This window comes from Microtus oregoni, unplaced genomic scaffold, assembly GCF_018167655.1.
Source record: "Microtus oregoni isolate MIOR12 unplaced genomic scaffold, Mior012 000028F_ref0000031, whole genome shotgun sequence".
NCBI classification, from domain to species: Eukaryota; Metazoa; Chordata; class Mammalia; order Rodentia; family Cricetidae; genus Microtus; species Microtus oregoni.
This window is the reverse complement of record NW_024543087.1, coordinates 12023463-12047651: the sequence shown is the minus strand read 5'-3', so window position 1 is coordinate 12047651 and position 24189 is coordinate 12023463. Positions and strand designations below refer to the sequence as shown.

The 24189-nt window shown below is 41.5% G+C and overlaps 1 protein-coding gene across 17 annotated transcripts in view; it reads right to left on the bottom strand.

The window, feature by feature from the left end:
* Positions 1-16912, bottom strand: part of Arpp21 (cAMP regulated phosphoprotein 21) — a 160079-nt gene extending 143167 nt beyond the window's left edge. For 8 of the 17 annotated variants that reach the window (XR_005976513.1, XR_005976514.1, XR_005976515.1 and 5 more), the window contains exon 1: positions 15399-16118. The gene's annotated coding sequence lies outside the window, so the exon portion shown is untranslated. The other 9 variants (XM_041677415.1, XM_041677418.1, XM_041677417.1 and 6 more) reach the window with 9 other exon arrangements.
* Positions 16913-24189: the final 7277 nt, after the last annotated feature.

Here is a 24189-nt window from a genome sequence, read left to right as displayed (position 1 = left end):
ACAGTGCTCACATTGGTCACTGGGGTTGGGCTATAAAATCAAGCATCGCGTGTAGGCATGTTCCTAAACTGCTGCTTGAAACTTCTTCCCTTCTCTTTATTTTCCACTTTACTGAACTGAGGGTTTGGAACATCAGCATTCTCTCCCCTCCTTGACTATGCTCTGTAACCTTCTTCTTCTTCTTCTTATTATTATTACTATTATTCATCAGTAGTCAAATAAAGAAATGCAAAAGGAACAGAAAATCAGTGAGCTCTATATCACAGTCTCTGTAATAGCAGAGATGAATGTGTTCATAACATAATGAAGCTTCCAATTTATACATGTATATAAATAAATTCTACTTTGTAGTTTACATGCAATTTATATATTTACCCATGCATGTGTATGTATCAACAGAAATATATGTATTGTTTTATGTATACATGTATTGTTTTTCTCTTCTCCCTTCAAAAAGAGTTTCTTTACTTTAAAATTAAGCGGTTGATGCTTATGTGAGCTGTGTTAGCTACTGCTCATGATGAAATAGGCAAAACAAAATTTTGAAGCAATTGTTATCTGTATATCTTCTGAAGTATATTGGAGAAAATAAATCTATTTACCCTTAATGAATATTTCTACAGTTCTGCATTTCTTCAGCTTAGCTAAGTGGGAAAAATAAATAAGATTATTTGAGTTGTTCCTTTGCTTCAGGTCATGAAATAAGATTTAACATCTCATTAGCAAAAATTAAGCACTCTCTCTGAATTTCCCTGTTAGGATATTTTAATAACACTGTCTTTCACAAACACTTGATAAACAGGCTCACTGTGCATATCTATGACACTCCACTTTTCTTTCAGGGCCAAGCTGTGACTTTTGTTGGCCTCACCACTTCCTTTGTTTGAGAAACTGACTCCCTAGGGTTGAAAGGGAAATCAAAAACACCTGAACATCTGCAGGGTAACCGTCACCCTGTGCCAGATCCAGGCAGAAAGCGGACGCTTGGCACGGGCACAGGTGCATCCCAGGTGTTGGGGGTTTGCTTGGTAGAAAACACCGAGGACCAGTATCTGCCAGGGGGTCATGCTGCCTAGTTCTCAATGAAGTGTCCTGGAGGATAATGTTGGGAGAAGGAGGTCATCTAAAATGGGTGACTTCACCCCCAGGGTCATCAAATGCATCCACACACGCTGGCAGCTGGATAAAAATAAGTTCCTCTACTTGCCAATCATAGCTCCTCTGCAGGGGCCAGAAGGCAGGTCAGAGATCAGCAGTGTGGTGCTTTTCTCCATCGGGAGGGAGGGACTGCTTAGAATGTACATCTGCAGGCTGAAGCAGGAATGCCTTCTCTACAAAGAAACAAAATCTAGTGCCTCGTGGCATGAACCTGGAAGTCTTCAGTGCGAGAGCCCTTTAGGGGAAAAATTGAAAAGGTTGCTTTTCTTTAAAGTTTGCTCTTCACTTAATACGCATCCACAGAACAATTTATTTTCAGATTTTTCTCATTTTCCTTATGAAAAGTTTATGCTTTTCTACAATTCCTTATTCCATGAGTTTTTATTTGTTCCTAAATCCAAACTGTTGGGTCCCTAAACCAGCAGCCTGAGTCAAGTTAGTCTTTAGGGTAACTTCAAATATTGATTTGGCGTGTAGGAGTCTTTTTTTTTTCTGTTCTATGTTGTCATTATTATTATTACTGAGCCGGGCGGTGGTGGCGCACGCCTTTAATCCCAGCACTCGGGAGGCAGAGGCAGGTGGATTCTGTGAGTTTGAGACCAGCCTGGTCTACAAGAGCTAGTTCCAGGACAGGCTCCAAAGCTACAGAGAAACCCTGTCTCGAAAAACAAAAAAACAAACAAAAACAAAACAAAACAAAATTATTATTACTGCAATTATATATTGCTAACACTTTCCAGAAACAAGGCTCAGGCCGCTCCCTAAGTTCATTTCCCTCTCCTCTTTCAGTTATCTATGCGCCGATAACTGCACAGCACTCTCGGAGTATCACTTCCTAGCATTTAAAACAATAAACTATCATACCATTCTCGGAGTTCTCACATCTTCTAGTTTTTTTCTCCTCTTTTGTGTGGTGCTGGGGATGGAATCTAAGGTGGCCTTGAACATGCTCAGTGAGTGGAGCTACACACTGGCCTGTTTTGTTTTTTGTTTTTCTGACATTCAGTCCATGAGCTTGTATTCCTTATTAGTTGGGAAGCATTTATACTCAAGACGCCTGAAAGGACCCTAAGCTCAATGTAGCCATCTTGGGCAGATGAAATAGAGGAGGGGCTGAGACTAAAATCCAAATGGGTAGATTACCTGTTCATAACCTCAGGAGAAACAATGGCAATAGGAGAGGTAAAACTAGGGGCCAGAGACACAGTGTAGTATACATGCCCAGGACGGCACCCACTCCAGGCAAAGGCAACCCACTTGTACCTGTTTGCTCTGCTTTCTTTCTGCACCAGAATTCTATTACATAACCTTCCTTGACCCTGGGATTTTCAAGTCCTCCTTTCTAGATAATACCACTTGAGTGTTTGTGTGTGTGTAGAAGGCAAAACAGTGACAACATCACACACACACACACACACACACACACACACACACCCCAGAGTCTTGAACATAAAACACCAGAGGCAATGATTTATGCCAGGTAATGACTCTTAAAAAGATAGGATCACAAATGACTGAACGGCAAATTCAGAATCAATAGAAACACAGGGAATGTGAGTTATCTTCCTCCATGTGGCCTTCGCAAGCAATCCAAACAGCCTACAGATGTTCCTTTGGTTCTCTACACTGACAAGATTTTTTTTTTCGGCCTAGAGGACCAAGGTAATTCAGAGCACAGAAGGGAAGCCATGCCCACGGAGCACAACAAATGCTAGTGATGAGAGAGTGAAAGCATCATGGCCACTACAAATGGCCACAGGTAGCTCCCCTAACCAGCCCAGAAAAAACACCACATTCTTTTTTTTTCCTCCTTGCTCTTCTTCTCTTTTTTAAATACCCCCAAGTATTCATCCATGAATTTCATGGGCTTTCTGTTGATTCTATGTTCTAAATGTAAGTTCCTGTAGCCACAGAGTAAAATCCATCCTGAGACCCAGGTCTGCAGGTCGAAGTTTGTGTCTCCAAGCTGCACAAACACTGGGAAAGCGAGCAAACCAGCTGATCCTTGCATAGACCCAAAGATCTAATCAATCAGCAGCGAAACAAGCAATCGTTTCTCATTTTAAAACATCAGAACCTCTATTTGCACAGTGAGGTCAGCAAAATGAGGTCATGGTTTCTGGTGAATTTAGGAAAATATAAATTTAGAGCTCTATTGTCTGGCTAAATCCAATGGATGAACCTCATTTTACAAACAACATGAGCTAGATAGATTCATGGGTTTTCTCTGCTGTGGCACGAGTCACCAATCTATGGACTGTGCTCTATCTGAGATCACCTCCAGTTCTTAGATAGGAATACAAATCAATCCTGCAAGGGTGCTAGAATTGAACTCAGTGTTATCACTAGTTGTGTCTGGGAGGAAGCCTGGTTAACTTCCTTTGTAAATTAGCAAAAAGACAGGGTCTCATCCCAGATGAGTCAGCCAAGCAGGTAATGAAATACTGCGTGGAATTCTGTGTGGGTCGGGAATTATGAATCATCCTCACCCGGATCTCTTTTTCAAGGCGTCTCTGCCGAGTTGGCTTAGAAAAGGTCAGGCCATGCCATTCACTCAAGTGGTTGCTGCTAGAACGATGGCCTGGACCTCACTCAGGTGGCCACAGATGACAGACTGCCGAGCTCCTAACACGTGAGTGTGGTGGTGCTAAAACTGGACTTCAGCTAGGCATGACCAAAGCACCCAAGCGAAGCAGAAAAACATGAGGACTAGAAAGGAAATAATGAAGCCCATCACTGGGATAAACACTGTGCAGTTAATTTTCACAGCAATCCCACTTTAGAAAGGGAGGAGATAATGCAGGATGCTTAAGAAATGAACTAGTAACATGCAGAGTTGGACCAGAGCCCAGTTTCTGGACCCTCACCTCCTGATGTCTTTGCCGACTTTATCTTGGTAAGAGCGCCACCTAAACTGTCGCTCCTATTTCCCAGCACTGTGCTTGCTTTCAAGCCTCAAGGGGAAAACTATAATAAAAATTCATGAACAATACAATATAAAAACAGACCCTCAGTTAGTACAAGAACTGTCATTGAACCACAGAAATTATAAACTGAAAGAGATTTTAGAATTTATGGGTTGCTTTATAGGTACCCTTCAAAATAGGTGTGTGTGTGTGTGTGTGTGTGTGTGTGTGTTTCTCCTCAGTGTAACGTTCTGGGATAAGATACATGGACATGAACCAAGAGGGGGCAGCCAATCTGGATGCCATTTCCTGTGAGGACACCCCAAGACTCACATTTTTTTTTTTTTTTTTTTTTTTTGGTTTTTCGAGACAGGGTTTCTCTGTGGCTTTGGAGCCTGTCCTGGAACTAGCTCTCTAGACCAGGCTGGTCTCGAACTCACAGAGATCCGCCCACCTCTGCCTCCCGAGTGCTGGGATTAAAGGCGTGCGCCACCATCGCCCAGCTCAAGACTCACATTTTATGTTGTGTTTTGGTCACCACCTTTACTTGATCCTATGAGCCTCCAATCTACCCAGAGAATGATTTCACAAACTGAATTAGTGCTTGGATGTTTCCTCTCTACCTATGGAAAGAACTGATTAAAAAGAAGAAGAAAAGGAGGAAGGAGGAGGGGCAGGAGGAAAGCAACTGGGAGATGAAGAGGGGGTCTAGGGTAGCTGTGTCAGTGAGAGAGAGACCCTGTCTCAGAACATAGGACATTCTAATACCACTATCTGCTCCACCACATACAGCATACACATGTGCACACACAAGAACACATGCACACAAACTAAAAAAAAAGAATGTCAAATATACACATTCTAGTACAAAATACAATGTGATTATCTGCTGCAACCGCTGTGCTTGGCAGGGAACCTGCAGCTTAGACCATTCCTTCCTCTGGGATTCCCTACAGAACTATGTCTAATTCTACCTCCTTTGAACCACAGACAGCAAGTTGCAATCTATTGAGAGTAGTTAGACGATTTTTTTTTATGGACCCATTTTCCCGAAGTCTTTTCTTAAACACATGAACATAAAAACTTGCAACGAATTTAAAGAATAAATTCTCTTTAGAACCATCTACACTTTCATTTGAAATATCTTGTGTATATATACATATATATGCAGACATATAAACACACATATACATACATTTTTATGTATTATATATAATCATACATTATATATAAATATGTGATCATTTATATCTATCATCTATATATCTAATAACTATGCAACCATCTATCTATCACATGTGTATCTATCTTTCATCTATGTATTTATGTATCTCAAAATCACCCTTATAGCCCAGAGTGAAGCAGTTTTCAGTGTTCCTAAGGATTAGATACATCCTTTGGCATGTAAGTCAGGTTAACTCTATCGTTTTCCCAAGAAACAGGAAGAGATCAGCTCTCCTGTTTTTTAGGAAAAGTGGTCTTGTCACGGAAGCCCTTGTGGGCTAGAGCTCACTGCTCTCTACTTCTGAGCTTACCTTCTGATACACGGTTGCCCACTTGCCTGGTCCTTGGGATTGACCCTTCTCCCACAAGTCAGACTTAATCTCTTCATAAGCACACATCCGGGAAAGGCCAGATGTCTCCAGTACCGTGAGCCAAGAATTCAAAATTGTGTGCTTGCTTTTAAGCCTCACCATCTCCCAACGCTTTGCTAATGGAGTATTAACTGTAACTTTCTCCTGGGCAGGTACTCATTAGGTTTTTTAATTAAGCAGGCTGACCCTGGAGGGCCCTTATGATTGCCACAGAATTCCTGCTTGCTTACTGAAATAGGAAAAGAAAAGGGTTTGAAACGGCAAAAGAAGAATCTCTAGTGTGGCGACATGGTATATTTAAGGGTATCTCTTCGTTTTTTAAATGCTAGAGCTGAAATTCCATGAGGGAAATATAACTAAAACTTCACATGGGACTGATTAGAAATCCCAAAATATGACATGCACTCAATAATAAAAAATATCAGATTCAGTTTAATTCAGTAAACTCTGATTAAATAGCTACTATATATAATCACTATACTAGCCTGAAACTGCTTAGGACTATGAAAAAATAGGCAAGGGAGTTAGCTTTGGGGGGTAAGTGTATTTTGTTGATCTTAACACATGCTCTCTGTATTTGTATGCAGCTATGCATCCATATATATATTTTTTGTTTCCTAGAAAATCTTGCAATAGGAAAGGTTTGTAAGCACCCCCTTCAGCTTCTGAGAATTTTTATTGGATAACTGATCACGTTCTTCGCCAGAAAAATGTAAGATAGTCAAATTCCAATAGAAAATACAATGCAGTTATTAGAAGCATTTACTGCTCTGTGCGGCCCACGTTTTTCTATACTGAGTATTGCTTGTGGTTCTCTGCTTCCTATTAGGGGAACTAAGTGGGAACCCCCACCATGACAGCAGAGTCCTTCCTACTCTGGCCATATTTACAGGCACAGTGCTGACTCACCAAGCAAAATTACCCTCAGCTGCTTTGGGATCAGAGGTCATCTCAGCTGCTCTGTCCAAACAGAGTGTGGGAGACAGGAAGCTGGAGTTGGGGGAGAAAGACAGGCGTTGTCTGGAAGCCCCCGAACCCTATATTCTTTGTCCTAGGTTAGAGACCTGCTTTGACCTCCCATGCCACCTGAACTCTGTTGACTGGCTCCCCGTCCCTGAGCTTGACTGCAAAGTTATGCATGCCTTCATGTGGCTATACCAATCACCACTGCTCAAAGATTTGCAAACCGGGCCATCCAGTTTAGTTGTTAGAAAATGCACAAGCAAAATGTCCTGAACAGGTTTGGGAAACTCTAAGGCAGACATCCCTTCCCTTAGGAACTGATAGAAGGTAGGATCTTAAGAAAAAAGAAAAACCCAAAAAACAAAAATGTGCTCTTTCCAAATCAGTACTCCTGAGAATTATCTACTAACTCGGCCTTTGATAAGTCATAGACAGAAGGTATTAAGCGGCTCATTAATTTTAACCACCAAAAGTGGTATTCATATTTGACAGTTGGGCAAGGCGGCATGCTTGCAATGTCAGCATCTGTGAGTCATGTGTTCTAGGCTAGCTTGTGATACATACAAAAAACCTGTCTGAAAAACCAAAAATGTAAAAAAGGAAGAAAGAAAGAAAAAGAGGGAAAAGGCTATTAATGAAAAGGTTATAACCCTAACTTTTCTTTCAAAGCGTTTTTTAAAGGGTATTGTGTTGGATCAGGACCCAGGTACGACTCCTAGCACCCATGTGGCAGCTCACAGTTCCAGGGGATTTGAAACCCTCTTCTGGCCTCCGTGGGCACCAGAATGATACTTACAGGCAATGCATACACATAAAAAAATAATACGAGAGTTGTGTTTCATGTGTGTAATGAATGAATATCTATCTAATGTTTTTTTTTTTTCTTTTGTGAAGGGATTAAGGTTCCTTTTGAGTGGATTGTGCTCCAGGTCAGGGATTGCAAATCCTGGAAGGCAAGCCCATGCTCATTCCACTTTCTAAAGGGAGAACAGAAACAGTTAGTAGTCGCCTAAATTGTTAGTTACTTAACTAGAGGATTGTGAAGTTTAGACAGCTAGTGCATGGTTAACAACTAAGCTAGGGTCCCACAGTTCATTCCTTATTCTGAGGAAGAAGTCAGACATCTAGACCAAATGCCAACTCAGGTGATCAGCGGTTTCCAGAGGTTTCCATAAGCTCAGTGTCAGGCGGTGATCAGCTCTGTGTCAGAAGGTGATCAGCTCAGTGTCAGGAGGTGATCAGCTCTGAGTCAGAAGGGGATCAGCTCTGTGTCAGGAAGTGAGGTGGAGAACTGAGATTTGGATTGCAGAAGGTACATTTTATCTCACTGAATCTTTGATTGTAATGTAAATTCTGTTTATGGAATCTGAGAGAGGCCACAGACACTTGCTGGGGAGGACAGTCCTTCATCTCAGGCAGCTATTTCTTCTCTTACCCCATGAGATCCTATCCTACTTGTGAGCACATGTCCTCCACTAGTTCTAACCTGAGTTTCAATCCCAAACTCCACTTGAGTCAAAATATATTTGCTTCTAACTTCCATGCAGAAATAAAAATAATGTGTTGAAGGACAATTTTATCAAGGCCCAAGAAGATGTGTAGCTTTGAGAAATGTTTCCATTCGTTTTTTTCTTTTTAGTATTTGTGTATGTATTTTCACACGCCACCATGTATGAGTGGCCTTCAGAAGCCAACTTGCAGGAATCAGTTCTCTCCTTCCACATGTAGGTCCCGGGGATGGAGCTCTGGTCGTCAGTCTTGGGGGCAGGGATCTGTACTAGCTGAATCATCTCACTGTGACATGTGACCTGGTGTGTTATGTCTACTCTTCGACTGCCTGATGTTGAAAAGAATTCCTAAACGGCCGTTATTTATAGTTCTTGGAGAAAGGAACAATTGTGAGACTAATTGTGAGCATGTGTACCTTACAATACCCTTGGCGTTCCAGGACAAGAAGGTTCCTACAGCAAGGCCCTGCAGCTTGATAAACATTGCCTTCCTGGATGTTTCCAGAACATTCTTAAACAATATGTGAAAACCTCAAGATTTAGTCTTTACAAGAGAAATGTGTTAAGGGAAAAATTGAAGAGGTCCAGGAAAGAATACTAAAAAAATAAAACCAAAAACATTAGATCTACTCTTTGCAATAGAGCTTCGGACATCCTAAAATTCTTCCAACACCAGTACAGCTAAGTAAATTAATAATAAATAAAACATAAACCTGTGATGTTTTGAAACCGTGTGGTGTTAGTTCAGCCATTCCCCCGCAGAACTCATTTGGGAGAATTCAACACCGGTTTTGACTTTGTGCCGTACTGGCTTAAGGAGTCATGATCTGACAATAAACTGTGTAGACTCATTTCCTAAAAATAAATAAATCAAAGTGTAAAGTGTACCATTTCCAGCCACAAAGTGGCTTAGCATTCATGTAGAAATTTGTTTTGGAGAAGCAGCATATAGCTAAGGTGTGTGCTGCAGAAACATTCATTCTGCGGTGAACGTGGAGTCGGCTTGTTTTCTCCTGAGCTGACGATGCCATTAAGTCATCACTGCAGCAGCCGCTGCACCAGAACTCTCACGGAAGTTACATAGAGCAACAAGCAAAGCATAAGGCGAAAACATCATTCATTCCGCTTCCCTACAAATAAATGCTAGCACGTCCTGTGAGAATTGTGTCTGTGTTAGAAACATGAACCTCATTGACCTTTTTAATTTTCCTATTGAGCTTATTACAGGCAAATTCAAAATTAAATAAGACTAACCTCTGAATGTCAACTAGTTCACCTGCCTCTCCTTTAAATCCTGTGAGCCATGTCTAAATTTTTCTAAACTGTTGTAACATTAAGGAGATCTGGGAGTGACTTAAAATGCTGAACATGTGGGTGGTCTCTGTACTTGTCAGGAGATAATTTACTTAAACTGGGAAAAACAATAGCATCTAAAAATTGATATTCCCTGTTGTACTTTAAAGATATTAAAATATTTTATCTCACATATGTTGATTCCTTTGACATAGCTTTAAATTACTGTTAAGTTTGTTTATCTTGTGTGTATGAGTGTTTTGCCTGTATGTACATATGTACACCACATGCTTGCCTATGGAGAGTTGGGAGCCACCATGTGGCTACTGGCAGCAGATCTCAGATCCTCTGTGAGAACAGCAAGTGCTCTTAACCACGGAGCTATCTCTTCAGCCCCTCCCATGTGGTGATTCTCAATTTAATTCAAAATGCCAGGATGAGTGAAATTATTTTCCTCTTCATAGAAAGACCTGGATGCTGGAATGTTCTGACATAAGGCTTGTTATCTGGACATTATGAAGGGAATCTGCTAAGCACCTGGCTTGTTTTCAGGTTATGATTTCTGCTTCTACCGCCTACATTTAGTGTATAGTAAACAAGCAACCAGTGACCTGGAAATAAAGGAATGCAGATTATTAAGAACTCCAACACTAAAGTGGATGATGAGGGCAACAATTAAGAAATCAATCTAGACTCATTTATGCAGATAAACTTTGTGAATTTGTTTCTAGGAAACAGATATAAAGAGATAATTGATATTTCAATAGATTATGCATTTCTGCATCAAAATATAGCCCACAACATGTCAATCAAACCTCTACAAAATTTGCTAATGTGTTTGAAGTTTAAAATGATGTCACTGTTGTTGTTTTAAAAGTCTGAGTCCTCTCTTTATAAAGTAGAACTAAATTTTGCATGATGTTGCCTTTGAACTAATGTTGCTTAAGGGGTTGTTTACTTTAATATTAGCACAACTGCAATAATTTATATATTGTTACCAATCATTTTTAATTGAAGAACTGCATATACTATCTTAAAGTCTTATGAAAATTGAGAATATGCTAGAAGACCTCTTTATAAAAGAAACAATTTATGTCTCACCTTTCCTGGACAAAAGCTAATGATTATCTGTTGTTAAGTAAAAGGGGTGAGGGTAATGTTTTTAAATGTTGTGACTTTATGGGTGGGGAACAATTATAAATCTATAACTTGAATGAGACACTCCTAGATTAAGTGATTAAGTGATCATCAGCATTCCATTAAGTTGCAATGGGCATTTGATCCTCATTTTGATTTTACAGAGCATAAATACCTTGTAGGTTTGTCATATTGTCATATGCATTAAGTTGTGTCTATAAACACTTCTGGGAGAGATTTTCATGTGAAAAATACGTAGATGAAATTTAAATGATCAATCTATTGTGACCATAGACGTTGGTTAACCGTCTCCTCTTCCCATCGGGCAGTGCTAGGAGCTATGCTGGCCGCTAGAAAAGAAGAAGATGAAGGAGAAGGAGGAGGAAGAGGATGAAGAGGAGAAGGAGGAGGAGGAGAAGAAGAAGGAGAAGAAGAAGGAGAAGGAGGAGGAGGAGAAGAAGAAGGAGAAGAAGAAGGAGAAGGAGAAGGAGAAGGAGAAGAAGAAGGAGAAGGAGAAGGAGAAGGAGAAGGAGAAGAAGAAGGAGAAGAAGAAGGCGGCAAAGACAACGCAGCAGCATTGCAAGTGCTGAGGATCCAGTCTGAATACAGAAAGCCAATACCATAGAATCAAGACAACACCCTTTTTTCATTGCCTCTTCAATTATTCTGTGTAATTATTTCAATTCACATTTTGTCTTGTTTCCATTGCTTTTTTTTCCTATCACACAAATATGCCCCACCAATGACACATTCAAGATGCTACGCATGTGTTTTGTGTACTAGACAGAAGAGGATTGGAGACCGTAGTATAACAACCTTGTCAACATTAAAAACTGCGGAATGAGACAGATACTTAAGGAACTGATTCTTTATCAAGCTTAGTAAACACCTTGTGACTTACATCCTATCTCAGTTCATATTGGATCTTTATAGGTACGAGATGTCTGTGATGTAAATAAACACAATCAACACTTCAGTATCCATAGTCAACAATAATCTACCACAATCTCAATCAATCTCAGACTGAGTACTTAAGAAAAAAAATCTATTTAAAAGAACTTACCATGAAAACACCTTAAAAGAAATTCAGAACTTAGAAGCAGATACAAATAAGTTAACTTACATAGTCTTGTCTGTGTTGCCCCTGTGGTGTATATTCCACAATCCTTTAGTATATGCCTATAATAGTGTTCAAAATGTGCTTTTCAAATTTAATGTGAAGTGTAGGAGTGAACAATACAGAAAGTAAAACCCACAGAAACATAGAAGCTCTGGATTAAGCAATTCTTAAAGTACGAAGATCTATTGTCTTAAGGAAAGAGGCGGATGCTTTACAAACAACACATCACTGACTTAAGTTATGTTGGAGGCTTCCCAGGAGACCTGGAGCATTGCTATGGAAGCCACATCCTTCCGTGAACAGGATTTCTGAATGCACAACCCAGTTCAAATGATGTCAGTACTTACCCCTGGAGAAACGACTTCCCATGTCAACTACACATCCAGGTCTCCCACTCTTGTCTAATCTCTCACAGACTAGATTCAAATTAAACTGACCGATGAAGAAAGAGTTAATTTGCAGTGTCCAGCTCTGCGGACTTCAAACAAACTGTCTTCTCCTCATCCTGAAAGAATTCTACATCATAGCCAAGCCTAGTTACTGTCTACATTGTGTCTTCAGGAGCTGACTCATCCTAAGCTCTGCTCGTATGCCTTATCATTATCTTGTCCAAAGACAAAATGCACTTTGAATTCAGATGCGAATGTCCTCGGAGTTGAGAATCTTGGGAAAGGCACCAGTACTCTGGTGCAAAAGCAGAGCCCTGAGGGAAATCTTAACAGCCAGTGTGGGTGGTTTCCCCCTCTAGAAATACCAGTTGGAAGACAAATGAACAAAAACAAACAAAATTTTCAGTATCTTCACGCAAATTATTATTCTTAGTGGTTTATTTTATTTCAAACTTAGTCACAGTCATATTGACTTTTTAAGTTCTCATAGAGTCATTAATATAAAACGATATGACTTGGCTCCCCATTTCATATAAACTGCTCCCATTCTCGTATGTTTCTGAATTTCGAGACTACTTAAGCATTCTGTCTAATGAGCTTCACTTTGAGGGAAAATGAGTGGCCCGATGGCTGCACGCTCTTAATACTAAAACGAGTAAGACACCTTTCTGATTGAACATCCCCACTGTGGACCTTAAGACAGGTGTGCTGGAGAGCTGACAGCAATGCAGGCAGACAGTTTCTTGGATCTTACATGTTAACATATGAAGACACTTTGCCCCTAAGGATAACATTCTAAAGGTGATCAATGCTACCTCTAAGACTCACATTTTAAAATATGTAGTCTTTAGAAAAATTGAGGGTGGGATGTTCACCTCAAACTTAAAGGGAGGAAACAACCCAAAATATTCTATCAAATCCACCTAAAACTCCCTGCTTCCCATAGTTGCCATAATTCTGGAGTAAACTTTCAAGTCCATGACAAAATATTAAACAATTCCCATGGCAGAAATTCAGATTACCATTGCATCCGAAGATGATGGTAGCTCTTTAGTCCAGAATGTTTCATAATGTCCAACCCATCTGCCACAGCAGAACAATGATTCAGGAATTCAAAATTATTTCTGCATTCATTACCCAACATTCTCACAGTCTGTATTAAAAATAGTTGACACACAGGAAGTCCCCGGTTAGCATCTCCTTCAGGTTTTAAGGAACTCAAATTATTGAGTCTTCTTTCTAAGAAGCAGTGAGGATGTCAAAACAACACCTATCTAACCATTCAGAGAGAAGTCTCTCACCCAGACAAGTGGACTTCCATTCATAACATAGGAGGACCAGATTCAAACCACCGCCTCTGCAGCCTGTCTTTACCTTGCCATTTTCCCCTGCTCTGCGGTCTTCACAGCCTCACAGGACTCTGTCTTTTCTCGTGCTTCTTTCATTGCAGAGTGAGCTGCCTGCTCCTTCATTAAACAGCATTAAAAACAGACTGCCAAGAACTCCCCAGTGCAGCATGCTCTAACAGGGCGATTGCTCCAGTTCGCAAGAAACCACATTCAACTGGGATCTACAGCATGCAGTCACTGGGAGATTGGCAATTTTCAAATCTAATCACACACACACACACACACACACACACACACACACACACACTTGTCTGGGTCTGAACTGAACATCCCCAAAAGGAAATGTGAGAAACTAAGTCACCGAGAAACCTAAAGGCATTCCCCAAGCTGTGTAAGTTTCTTTAAATATGCCTCACCCAAACCAAGTCCAGTTAAATAAGCATTCACCATGGGTAGCAGTTACTTTATCATTCTGATGACATAAATCATACCCAGAGAGGAACTAAGACATGTCTAACATGACAGTCTAAAACAATGTCTTTAAAATTGGGTTGAAATTAAATAAAAATAATACAGATAAGCACAGAGAGCAAGAGATCATCTTTTCCAATCTTTTGTCACGATACCAAAGTGCATCTATCACCTTAAAATGCATTTAGACTCACTCTCCAGAAATACAAAAATAACCAGTCAGTCAAAGCAATTAAAAAGTAAAAGAAGAAGAGGACAAAGGAAATGAGAATCAAACATAAGCCTTACATACCTTGAAGAGCTACATAGCCCTGAGCACACAGGGTCTCGCACAGGTAGCCCACTTTGGGATCACTCCGCTGTTTGAACAACGCATAACCAGAGCGTGTGCCTTCCAAATGACTGTTTTTTTTTTCATGAAAACAACATTAGCTAAAATGCTATCCAGACACCCCAGCCCTATGGTAACGCAATACTGAAGAAGAAAAGAGAGCTGTATGTGTGCTGAAGTGTGTATGAAAGGCTTTCTGACTTTTACAGAATTAAGAAAGAATGAATGCCTTTTCTGTCATGTCTTCTCTCTCACTTAAAGCAGGAACAGCAGATTTGATCTCCAAGGCAGATGAGGAAGGGGTGGGCACAATTTAGATTTATTCTGCATTGGAGCAAAAATTAAAAAAAAATACAGATTGATTTCAATCTTGGGGGCTGTCATTCTTGCTTGCAGAAGCAGAGTACGTTGAGAAGTCAGACAGGAAAATGATCGTCTCCATCTGTGGCTCATTCTTAGGGAGATCATTTCTAGCAGCCTTGCCTTCAGCCTCCCACCCCACCACCCTGTAACTTTCCTCTTTGCTTTGCCTTTCAACTTACACTCTTGGCCTTACTCTGTATCTGGGGAAGGTGATCAAGTTTTGAGCGTAACACACCTGAGACATAAATTACCAAGTCACAATTTCTCTTCCCAAGAAACTTTTTTAAACGCTTGCCTAATTCAAATCCAATCCTACCGCCACATTTATGACCTGAGACCTCTAACCTTAAATTGGAGGCTGCTATGAAAATTATTTCAAGCTTTTAAAATTAAAATAAAAATATTATTATCCCCCCCCCCCCCCAACCCCTTGGGATTCAGGACATCTTGATGGCAAGACAGAGACAAGTTTTCATTTTCTCTATAGCTTTTTTTTCCCAACTGAATTAAGAGAATTTCCAAACTTGGCACTACAAAACCCATATAAAATTACTGGAAACTTCTCTTACGGAAAGCATTATTTCTTTTAATTCCCCTCCCAGTTTTCAATTTCTGCTTGATTTGGGGGAAGGGAAGTCCACCCATTCCTTCGGCGAGACATAGAGACAGAAGATAAACAAGACAGAGACACAAACAGTTCAAAGCGAAAGCACACATAGATGGTAGAAAGAAGGGGAGGGGGGCAGAAACAGACAGCCCCAACAATGAGACACAAAAGGCGTGCGATGTTCACGTCGGAAGAGTTGGCGTTTTACCTGAAGGAACAGAGAGGAGTTACTCAGCGTCCAGGTGCCTTGACTGACTGGATTTCGTTTGGGGCTTTTGTGAATAATTATTGTTTCTCAGTGAATGCTTTGGTTGGGCCAGTTTGGTTTGTAACTTGCCTCTGATGTTTGGTCGATTTATTTAACTGCTAGCGAAAGGAGCCCTCGGCTTGGAGGCAGGGGTCCTCTCGCAGCCCAGACACAGCCCTGGTGGGGACTTTCACCGCTCCGGACGCTTGGAGGTCGTCGCTAAAGAGCCTGCCCGCCAATCCGGACTGCTGAACTCTTGTCTTTCTGTATGCCTGTCAGTCTGTCCACACCAGAGAGAGAGAGAGAGAGAGAGAGAGAGAGAGAGAGAGAGAGAGAGAGAGAGAGAGAGAGAGAGAGAGAGAGAGTGTGTGTTCCGGCTTTGCTCCGCTCCTCTCTCGGGAGTAGCCACTGTCTCCGGTTGCCAGTTCTTGCGCTGATCTGTCTGTCCCTCCGCGTCCTGCAGTCCCACTAGCAATGCGGGGATCAGGTTCCTATCGTCGGAGCTCGCAGAGTCTCTGCTACTTTGCGCTCTGGCCACTTCTTGGGGTTGGGTGGGCGGAGGTGACTGCAGGGAGCGAGTGTGCGGGGCTGGCTGTCCTGTCCCTCCCTCTCCCTCTCTCTGCCCACTGAGTTCTCTCTCTCTCTCTCTCTCTCTCTCTCTCTCTCTCTCTCTCTCTCTCTCTTCCTCTCTACCTGGCTTGCTGATCTCTCTCGGGCTGTGTGAGTGCGTCCACCTGCTTGTCGCTCTCGCAGTCCCACCGGAGTCAGCAGCCTCGTTGGGTCCCCCTGACCGCCCCGCCCGGCAGCGCCCTCCCACGCGGCTGGCACTGCTCCTAGGCAGCGCCCATCTCCTCCCCGCCAGCCGAGGAGGACGTGTCCTGCCGGGCACCGACAGCACTGCACGTGGCCCCTCAACGGCCCCAACCCTAGACCCGTGTCCCTGACTCCTCCGAGAAGGGAGGTGACCCTGCGGGCACGCCTGGCGATGCCTGGCCACTGTGCCACCACGCGAGGCTAAGGCACCTGCTCGATGCGCTGGGCGCTGCCATCCCCACTGCTCTCGCCACCCCTGGGCTGGAGACAAAGCGCATGAGCCACGCGCGCGGCAGCGCGAGCATCATTAATCAGAGAGGAAACTGGCGCTCTGCCCCGGCCCCGCCACCCCGCCTCTCCTTCCCAGCCATCGGGCGCGCCCCTGCGCCCAGCCCTTGCCTACCTCGCCAGGGTACCACCTCCAGTCCTAGGGATGCTTGGCCAGAGCTTCTGGAGTTCTGGTACCCGGTGCTCACTCTCCTGGGCCAAGTGCAGAGAACAGCTCTGGGCAGCAACACCTCACCCCACCTACAAAATGAATCCCAGCCCTGAGCTCTCAGGGATGCCCTGGCTTTGGAGCTGAGAGAGACCACAAGTCCAGCTGCTCAGCTTGGCTGGTCTTCTGGATGCAAGACCGCCCAGATCACTGCCGCCCGCCTGCTGAGCGAGCTCTGATGCGCTGACTGAGAGAAACCCAGCACTGCAGAGCCCTGAGGGGTAGGGCTGGGGCAGGGAGCAGAGTTGACACCTGAAGAAATGAAAGCGCTGGTTTACCCATTTGTTTGGAGACACGTACTATTTTTATTATCTGCAATTCATTTTTTTTTCATTGTCTAAGGGCACACTACCAAAAAGAGGGAAAAGTACAGAGAAGAGAGTGAATACATTTCCGGAATACCGCCCACCCCTCAGCAACTATACATCCTACTTTCCCGACAGTATAGGTCATCAGCCAAGACAGACCATTCCAGCTTTCTACCCCCAGTTGAGAGCAAGGCATTGGATTCCAGGCTTCTTGGCTAGGTTGTTATTAATGGGTAGCAAAATTATAGTTGTGTACTTCTGTGTGGAATTACCAAAGCTCATTTTAACAATACCCAACACCCGAGCTTCTGAAATGCAGACTCTGAGTTAACCGTGGATCTGCTGCAATACACAATACATTGAAAAAGGGGGGAAATCAACTCTTCGTAGCGGTGATTAGAAACCTCATAAACAGACAACAGATATCTAACCACCACAAACTATGCCATGAAAATTTCATCTTTTTTACTTCTATTTAGTGATACCTACCTCTAATGGTAGACTTTAAAAAACGAACTACAAAAACAAGGCTTATAAAAACATGTGGCTTCCATGTTGTTCTAGCAGAGTGATTGTGTGTGTGTTTGTGTGTGTGTGTGTGTGTATTTCTAGAAACTGCTACAGTGTAGAAGGTTGGGCTGGCCCTTGAAGAACAAATAATTATTCTCCAGCTGTTAGACTCTCCCCCTGGGTAGGGCAAATTCACAGAAGACAGTTTCAGGCAAAAGGAGTATAAAGCTCTCAGGATAGTCACTTGGCTGGAATCTCATCTTTCCTAGCCATACTTCTCAAAATATGTTCGTAAGTGTCTCCCAGTCATTTGGGATGTAATAGAAAAAAAAATAAAAAGTTTCTTATCACATTCCAGTTCTTTAAATTAAATGCTATCATAAGGACAAAGCACCATGTTTCTCCCTGGGAAACTGTATTAAACTGTGTTATCATACATCCATACAATTGAAACTATAGTTAAAGAAGGGTGGTCAGAACGTGTAATCTCTCCTACACAGGAACAACCCCACTCCTGACACACACACTCACACTCACCCACCTGCACCCAGAATTCAATTCTGTAAACCAGAGTGGAAAGCACAGTCTTTGTAAAGGGGAGGGGAATTTTGTGAGGATTCTTCTTTAAAAAAAAGTATTAAAATTCCAGCATTTAGACCAATGAAAAAGATTCTAAATCTTAATGATATATGGACAAACTGGATGATGAGACTTAATGCAATGTCTCTTGTGGACTTTTAAAGCTCTGTTTGAGAATGAGAAGCACATTTGGAATTAAAACATTAAAACTCAATTTAATTTTCTATCATTTCTTCTGATATTTTTGCCAACAAGTCAGTGGCCTGAGAAAGCTCCAGTTTGTTTGAGGCCATGTTGCTAATTGGTATTCAGATATCCAATTTTAAAAATTTGTGTCCCCATGTGGGACCGGAATATCCTCACGGGACTATTAGGCAGGGAGTGAGCAATGTTATTATTGCAGGCATTCAGAAAGCCTTCACATTTTCTTCAACGATTTGCATGCTTTCTAACAGTTCAGGCCCCTGGCCTGATAGATTAACAAACCTTGAACTCTCTAAAACAAGGTCTTCTGGTTTGGACCTCTGGGTCCCGGTGGCACTGATGTCCTCATGTTTGAGATGTCCTGTGAGGGAGGCAGAATGTACTGTCACTCCTGTCCTGAGGGCCCTCCGGTGTTCATTGTCTTTGTGTTTGAAATGAGGGAGCCTGCCTGTAACCAGGTAACCCCAGCTTGGGGAGTTGAGCTCACCTACACACTGGCAAACATCTAAGACTGTTGACAAGCTCCTTTAAACACGTATTCCCTGAAGACACTAAATTAGTGCCCTTTAATGAAGCTCTCAAATTGGATTTTCAAAATAAGGCGAATTGCTAGAATAACCCAGCTACCTTTATGAGCACCTTTTCAGCTGAAGCGAGAAGTAGGATTTCCGTGCCGTTGAACTGGCAACATCTCCCAACAATTAGGCTGTGAGGAGCTCCACTTAAGGGTGTACACCCTCTCCACCATAAAGGCCCACATATTCCCTAGAGAGGCTTCTCATCTGTCCTCTATCCAGCAACACTGGCTAGCGTCTATTAAATATCAGTCTTGGGTTTAGATTTCAAGCCTTAGAAATATATATGAGGAAGAAAAGCAAGGAGAAAGGTGGGGAGGGGCAAGGGTGGGGGGATGGCAAGATTAACATTTCAACCAGAAAAGTTGAGAACCCCATTCTTATTTTGTACTAAGCCAAATAACTCCAAAAACACATTTCAGAACATCAACAAAGAATGTTACATCATGTATGCATCTGAGCGTGAAGAAATGTCACGATCAAAAACAAAGAGGACTTGGGAGACTAGAAACCAAATGTTCGGATGGCACGGATCCCTTGGTGCCAGCTCTGTCTCCTCTGCAGTAGGTTGTGTGCAATGTAAGGAAATTATCCCTGTGAGCAGGCAGACCACAAATGACCCCTGGCCTGCACCCCCATGAAGTGATGCTTTGTTGCCAAAGCAGCTCAAGACGTTTCTTAAAAATAAATGCGTTGGGGGCTGGCATGGAGCTGCCTCTGCATCAGAGGAGGGGCGATAGAAAGGCACAGGAGGAATTTGCTGAAGGGAGGCTTGGAAAGCCTGTCACAGAAAGATCTGAGCAACAATAGATGAGGAAGGCTGCTGAATAAGTTACGTGTTCCTTTTCAGCATCCCTTGGCCAGATCCATTGCCACTCAAAGCTCACTTGCTTTTTTATTTTTTTCCATCTTGGCAAGCAGAGCACTGTGTTTGCTCACCGGCACCCTGAGAAGCCCCAGGCTCTTATGGGGTTCTGGCAGGGGGACAGAGGCAAAAAGATATTCTCTCTGCAGAGCAGGATTAGGAAGCCCTTGCTACCTGCAAGTCTAGGACCATTTCTTCTAGAAATACAGTCGTACATGAAACCCACTAAAGGTGTTACTGTTTTCTACCTTACTTGTGTGTGTGGTGTGTATAAGTATGCATTTTCACATGTGTGTAGGTGCACATGTACCTGAAGTTCACATGAATTTGTGTGTGCTTGTGTGTGGAGGCCAGAGATAGATATTGATGTCTTCCTCCATCCGTCTCTACTTTTATTTATTAAAGTGGGATGTCCCACTGAAACCAGAGCTCACCAATACAGCTAGTCTAACTGGCCGTTTTTCCCAGGTCATCTGGGCTTCCAAGCCTATGGGCTCTGGGGATCTGAACTGTGATCCTATGATGGAGGAAGGTCATTGGTTAAAAAGTAAAGAAACTGCTTGGCCCTCATAGGTTAAAACATTAGGTGGGTGGAGTAAACAGAACAGAATGCTGGGAGGAAGAGGAAGTGAGCTCAGAGGCCATGCTCCCCTCTCCAGGCCGGGCGATGAAGCAAGCCGCCAGGTCAGACATGCTGAATCTTTCCCGGTAATACTAGTGCTACACAGATTACTAAAAATGGGTTAGGCAAAATATGAGAATTAGCCCATAAGAGGCTAGAGCTAGTGGGCCAAGCAGTGTTTAAAAGAATACAGTTTGTGTGTTGTTATTTCGGGTAAAGCTAGCCGGTGGTGGGAGCTGGGTGGCGGAAAGCAGGCCCGCAGCTCCACACAACAATCCTAAAACTTGTATAGCAAGCTCTTTTCATCTACTGAGCCATTTCCCCAATCAAAGGTGGTAATGATTTAAAAACAAAAATTAAAACAGAATCATATTTTTTAGCCTGAAAATGAAAGTAGAGAAAAAGCAGAAACCTTAGGAGAACATGTGGGAAGGGAAAGGCCAATATGTACTCAGGAGGCCCCAGGAAGGACACAGAACAGAACCTAACCTATGCAAAGCCAGGTCTGTGATCTGCCTCTTTTATAGTACTTTCTGAGGTCCCAGATCCCCAGGATGGACATTGGTTCCTTCCTCACACAGACGCTGAGGAGTGACAGTAAGTTATTTACAACTAGGGATCATATATTTGGCTTCTTAAACATGAGTTAACGCTATTAATTAGGTGTTAGAAAAATAGCTTCAATCCACCTCTAATGAGATGCAGTACTGAATTTGAAAATGATTCTCCAAACCTGAAAATGAGTTTTGTGTGTGTGTGTGTGTGTGTGTGTGTGTGTGTGTGTTTATGTCTTTCTATACAGTTAATACTTCACAAACAACACTTAGGTCTTACTGAAAACCTAACTGTTGTCTCATATCCTACATCTCCAGAAGGACAACATTACAGAGCGTTCTCTGCATAAATGCACAATTTGTTCTCCAAAGTCACTCTTTAAAGAACGTTTCCCTTATCTTTTCCAATTAAAATCTACATTTATGCAATGTATAGAGGCATTTGGGGGGAAAAGAAGAGGATATCAAAATTAAAAATAACAGAATAAATACACTTCCCAGAATACAACCACCCAAACTGCCATGACTTTTTTGCTTATCCAGTCTCTATGCATATGTATTCATAAAACCATGGATCTGTTTGGCACATATGGATTATAGTATATGTGCTATTTTATAATCCACTCCCCTGTTCCCTACTCTCTTCTCTACTTTAGAATGAGCTATTAGAGCTCTTTCTATGGCTTTGACTATATTGATAGGTTAATGATAACACCACAGTTCTTTAAATCCTTGGATATACCTGTTATAATTAAAAGAATGCATGAGCTTCAACTTGGGAGATTTTCTCTTTAAAGCAAATGTATTTATGCACTCCCGCCCCCAGGTCTCCTGTTGCCCTGGCTTACCTCAAACTCATCATGCAGCTGAGGATAACCTTGAACTGATCCTCCTGCTTCTAGACCCTGTGTACTTAGACTGTAGGTTGGTGCCTCCGAGCCCAGGATATACAGTGCTGCTGATTAGATGGAGAGCATACTCCATCCTAGGCGAGCACTCTACTGCTGGAGCTACATCCCCAGCGCCAAGGCAAATTCTTACAACTTGATCACTTCATCCAAAAAGGTATCTATAGTTTATGTTCCATAAAATAATTAGGTTAAATAACTAGATTAAAGTTATTGTACTAGTTTCTGAGTATCATCTGCTTTTATCATCAGTATTTATTCTTGAGTAGCTGGTTGGTCTTTTGTTGTTGGAACTAATTATATAGAATTAAATGAAAGCATACCACAAACATATTTAAATACATTTTATGAACAAATGGAATTTTAAAGACGATTTTAATTACTTTTACCTTGTGTGTGTGTGAAGAAGACAGCATGGGAGAGTCTTTTATGTTCTGCCACCAATGTGGGTCTCTGAGATTGAACTCAGGTTCTCAGGCTTGGCAGCAAGCACCCATAGCCATCTTGCTGGGCCAAATTGCTTTTAAATTAATTGTGCCTAGATTGTCATGATTTATAAACTATTGACAATATATATAATATTAGACAGACATATACACTGCAGTAAACCGGGCCAGGAGTAGGATTCTCAAGGCTAGATTATTGGTACAGAATCTGTCACCAAATCACTGTGAGACTCAAACAAGTCATTTTGTCTGTGAACCTCCATTCTGTCTAATAACCTCCATTTAGAAATATATTATATTTATAAAATGCAAGGAAGAGATTGTTTTTATCAAACCAATCCTAGGCTGTTCTATTGACACTTTACAGTTTGGCTTGGTACCCATCTGGAAGGAGCTCATTCTTAATGTACATTAACATTACCAAGAAATATAATATAAAACTATTCTTTTCTTTGTTTGAATTCTAGAACTAGCCTAGAAATTTTCATAAGCTACCTTAAAGGTATTTTCATTAGAACTGAGCTGGTGCCATTTGCTGTTGACTTTCTAAATATAAAATCTGAATCACTTCTCCTGTTTTCACCTATGATGAGGAGGATTCTTAGTGTCCCTCTCTACTCATCCTGTTACTTCTGCCCATAACCGTTTTCATTTCTAGAGTTAGCTGTTTAAACTCTGATCTGCTTTTATTATTATTATCAGAATTTTTGAGAACAGTTTTCCAACTAGCCCAGTTGTTAAATAAAACACTTCTTTTCATTACTAACTTCCACATTTCTACTTTTCATTTTAACATGTAAGAGGTTGCTTATTTTTGTAACATTTTATGGAGTAAACTTAAATTCATTAAATTTGAATTTTTTACCCTGTTGGATACACTTAAACTATAAACTCACCTTAGATAGTCTATATATACTATATAGACTCATTTTTGCATGCACTTGCTGCAAACCAAGGTTGTTACCATTGAAGCTTTATTATTAGTTTGTGATACACCATATTTTACATTGTAAATTGTTTTCATCCCATGGCAATTTAAAAAATATTTTGACCATTTACATTTAATGTATAATGATCTTAATTTTTAAAGGAGGCCTCACCCTTTACTACAGAGATTTGCTTGATCCCAATCAAAGACTCAAATCAGTGAGATGAACTGTCCTCTAGCTTCTGTGATGCAATTTCTTTTAATAATTCATGTGTTTTGGACACAGCATATGTCCTGAGGCATGGAGCATCTGTGGAAAGCCACTAGTTCTGTTTTGTAACAATAAACCATTTGCACTATTTAGAAAAAGCCTCCAATCTTCCCTCAGTTATGTTCCATTGCTCTCATGTCTTGGAGTGAGCAATACTAACAATCTCTCTTATCCTAGAGCTTGCTAATTTTTCCCTGTACAAGTATTGTAGGGTTTTGTTTTTTTCATTCTGAATACGCTTTATGAGACAAAACAGTAAATTATGTGTTTTCTTGCTAGGTTTTTTTATAATCATTAACTATGCATCTTTTTTACTCACTTTTCTTAGTCTATTTTGCCTGTCATTAATGCAGTCAGAAACGCTTTCTTTTGACCTGGATGTGCTAACATATGCAACATTCGTTTCACAACTTCTGTATTATTACTACCTGTATAATTTGTATTATGATCATGTTTTATGTAAAGGTACACAACTGTTGGTCTTTAAAAAATACAACCTGGGGATTAATTTGATAGATCTGTCCTCATTTATACTACTACACCTGTCATACACCCTATTACTTTCAATATGAAAATCTCTGTCTTATTTAGATCTGAAAAATTTCCCCTTGACTATGTTTCTTCATTTTTCCCCCCTTAGGCATATATTAGATATGAACTGTATGTTTTGACT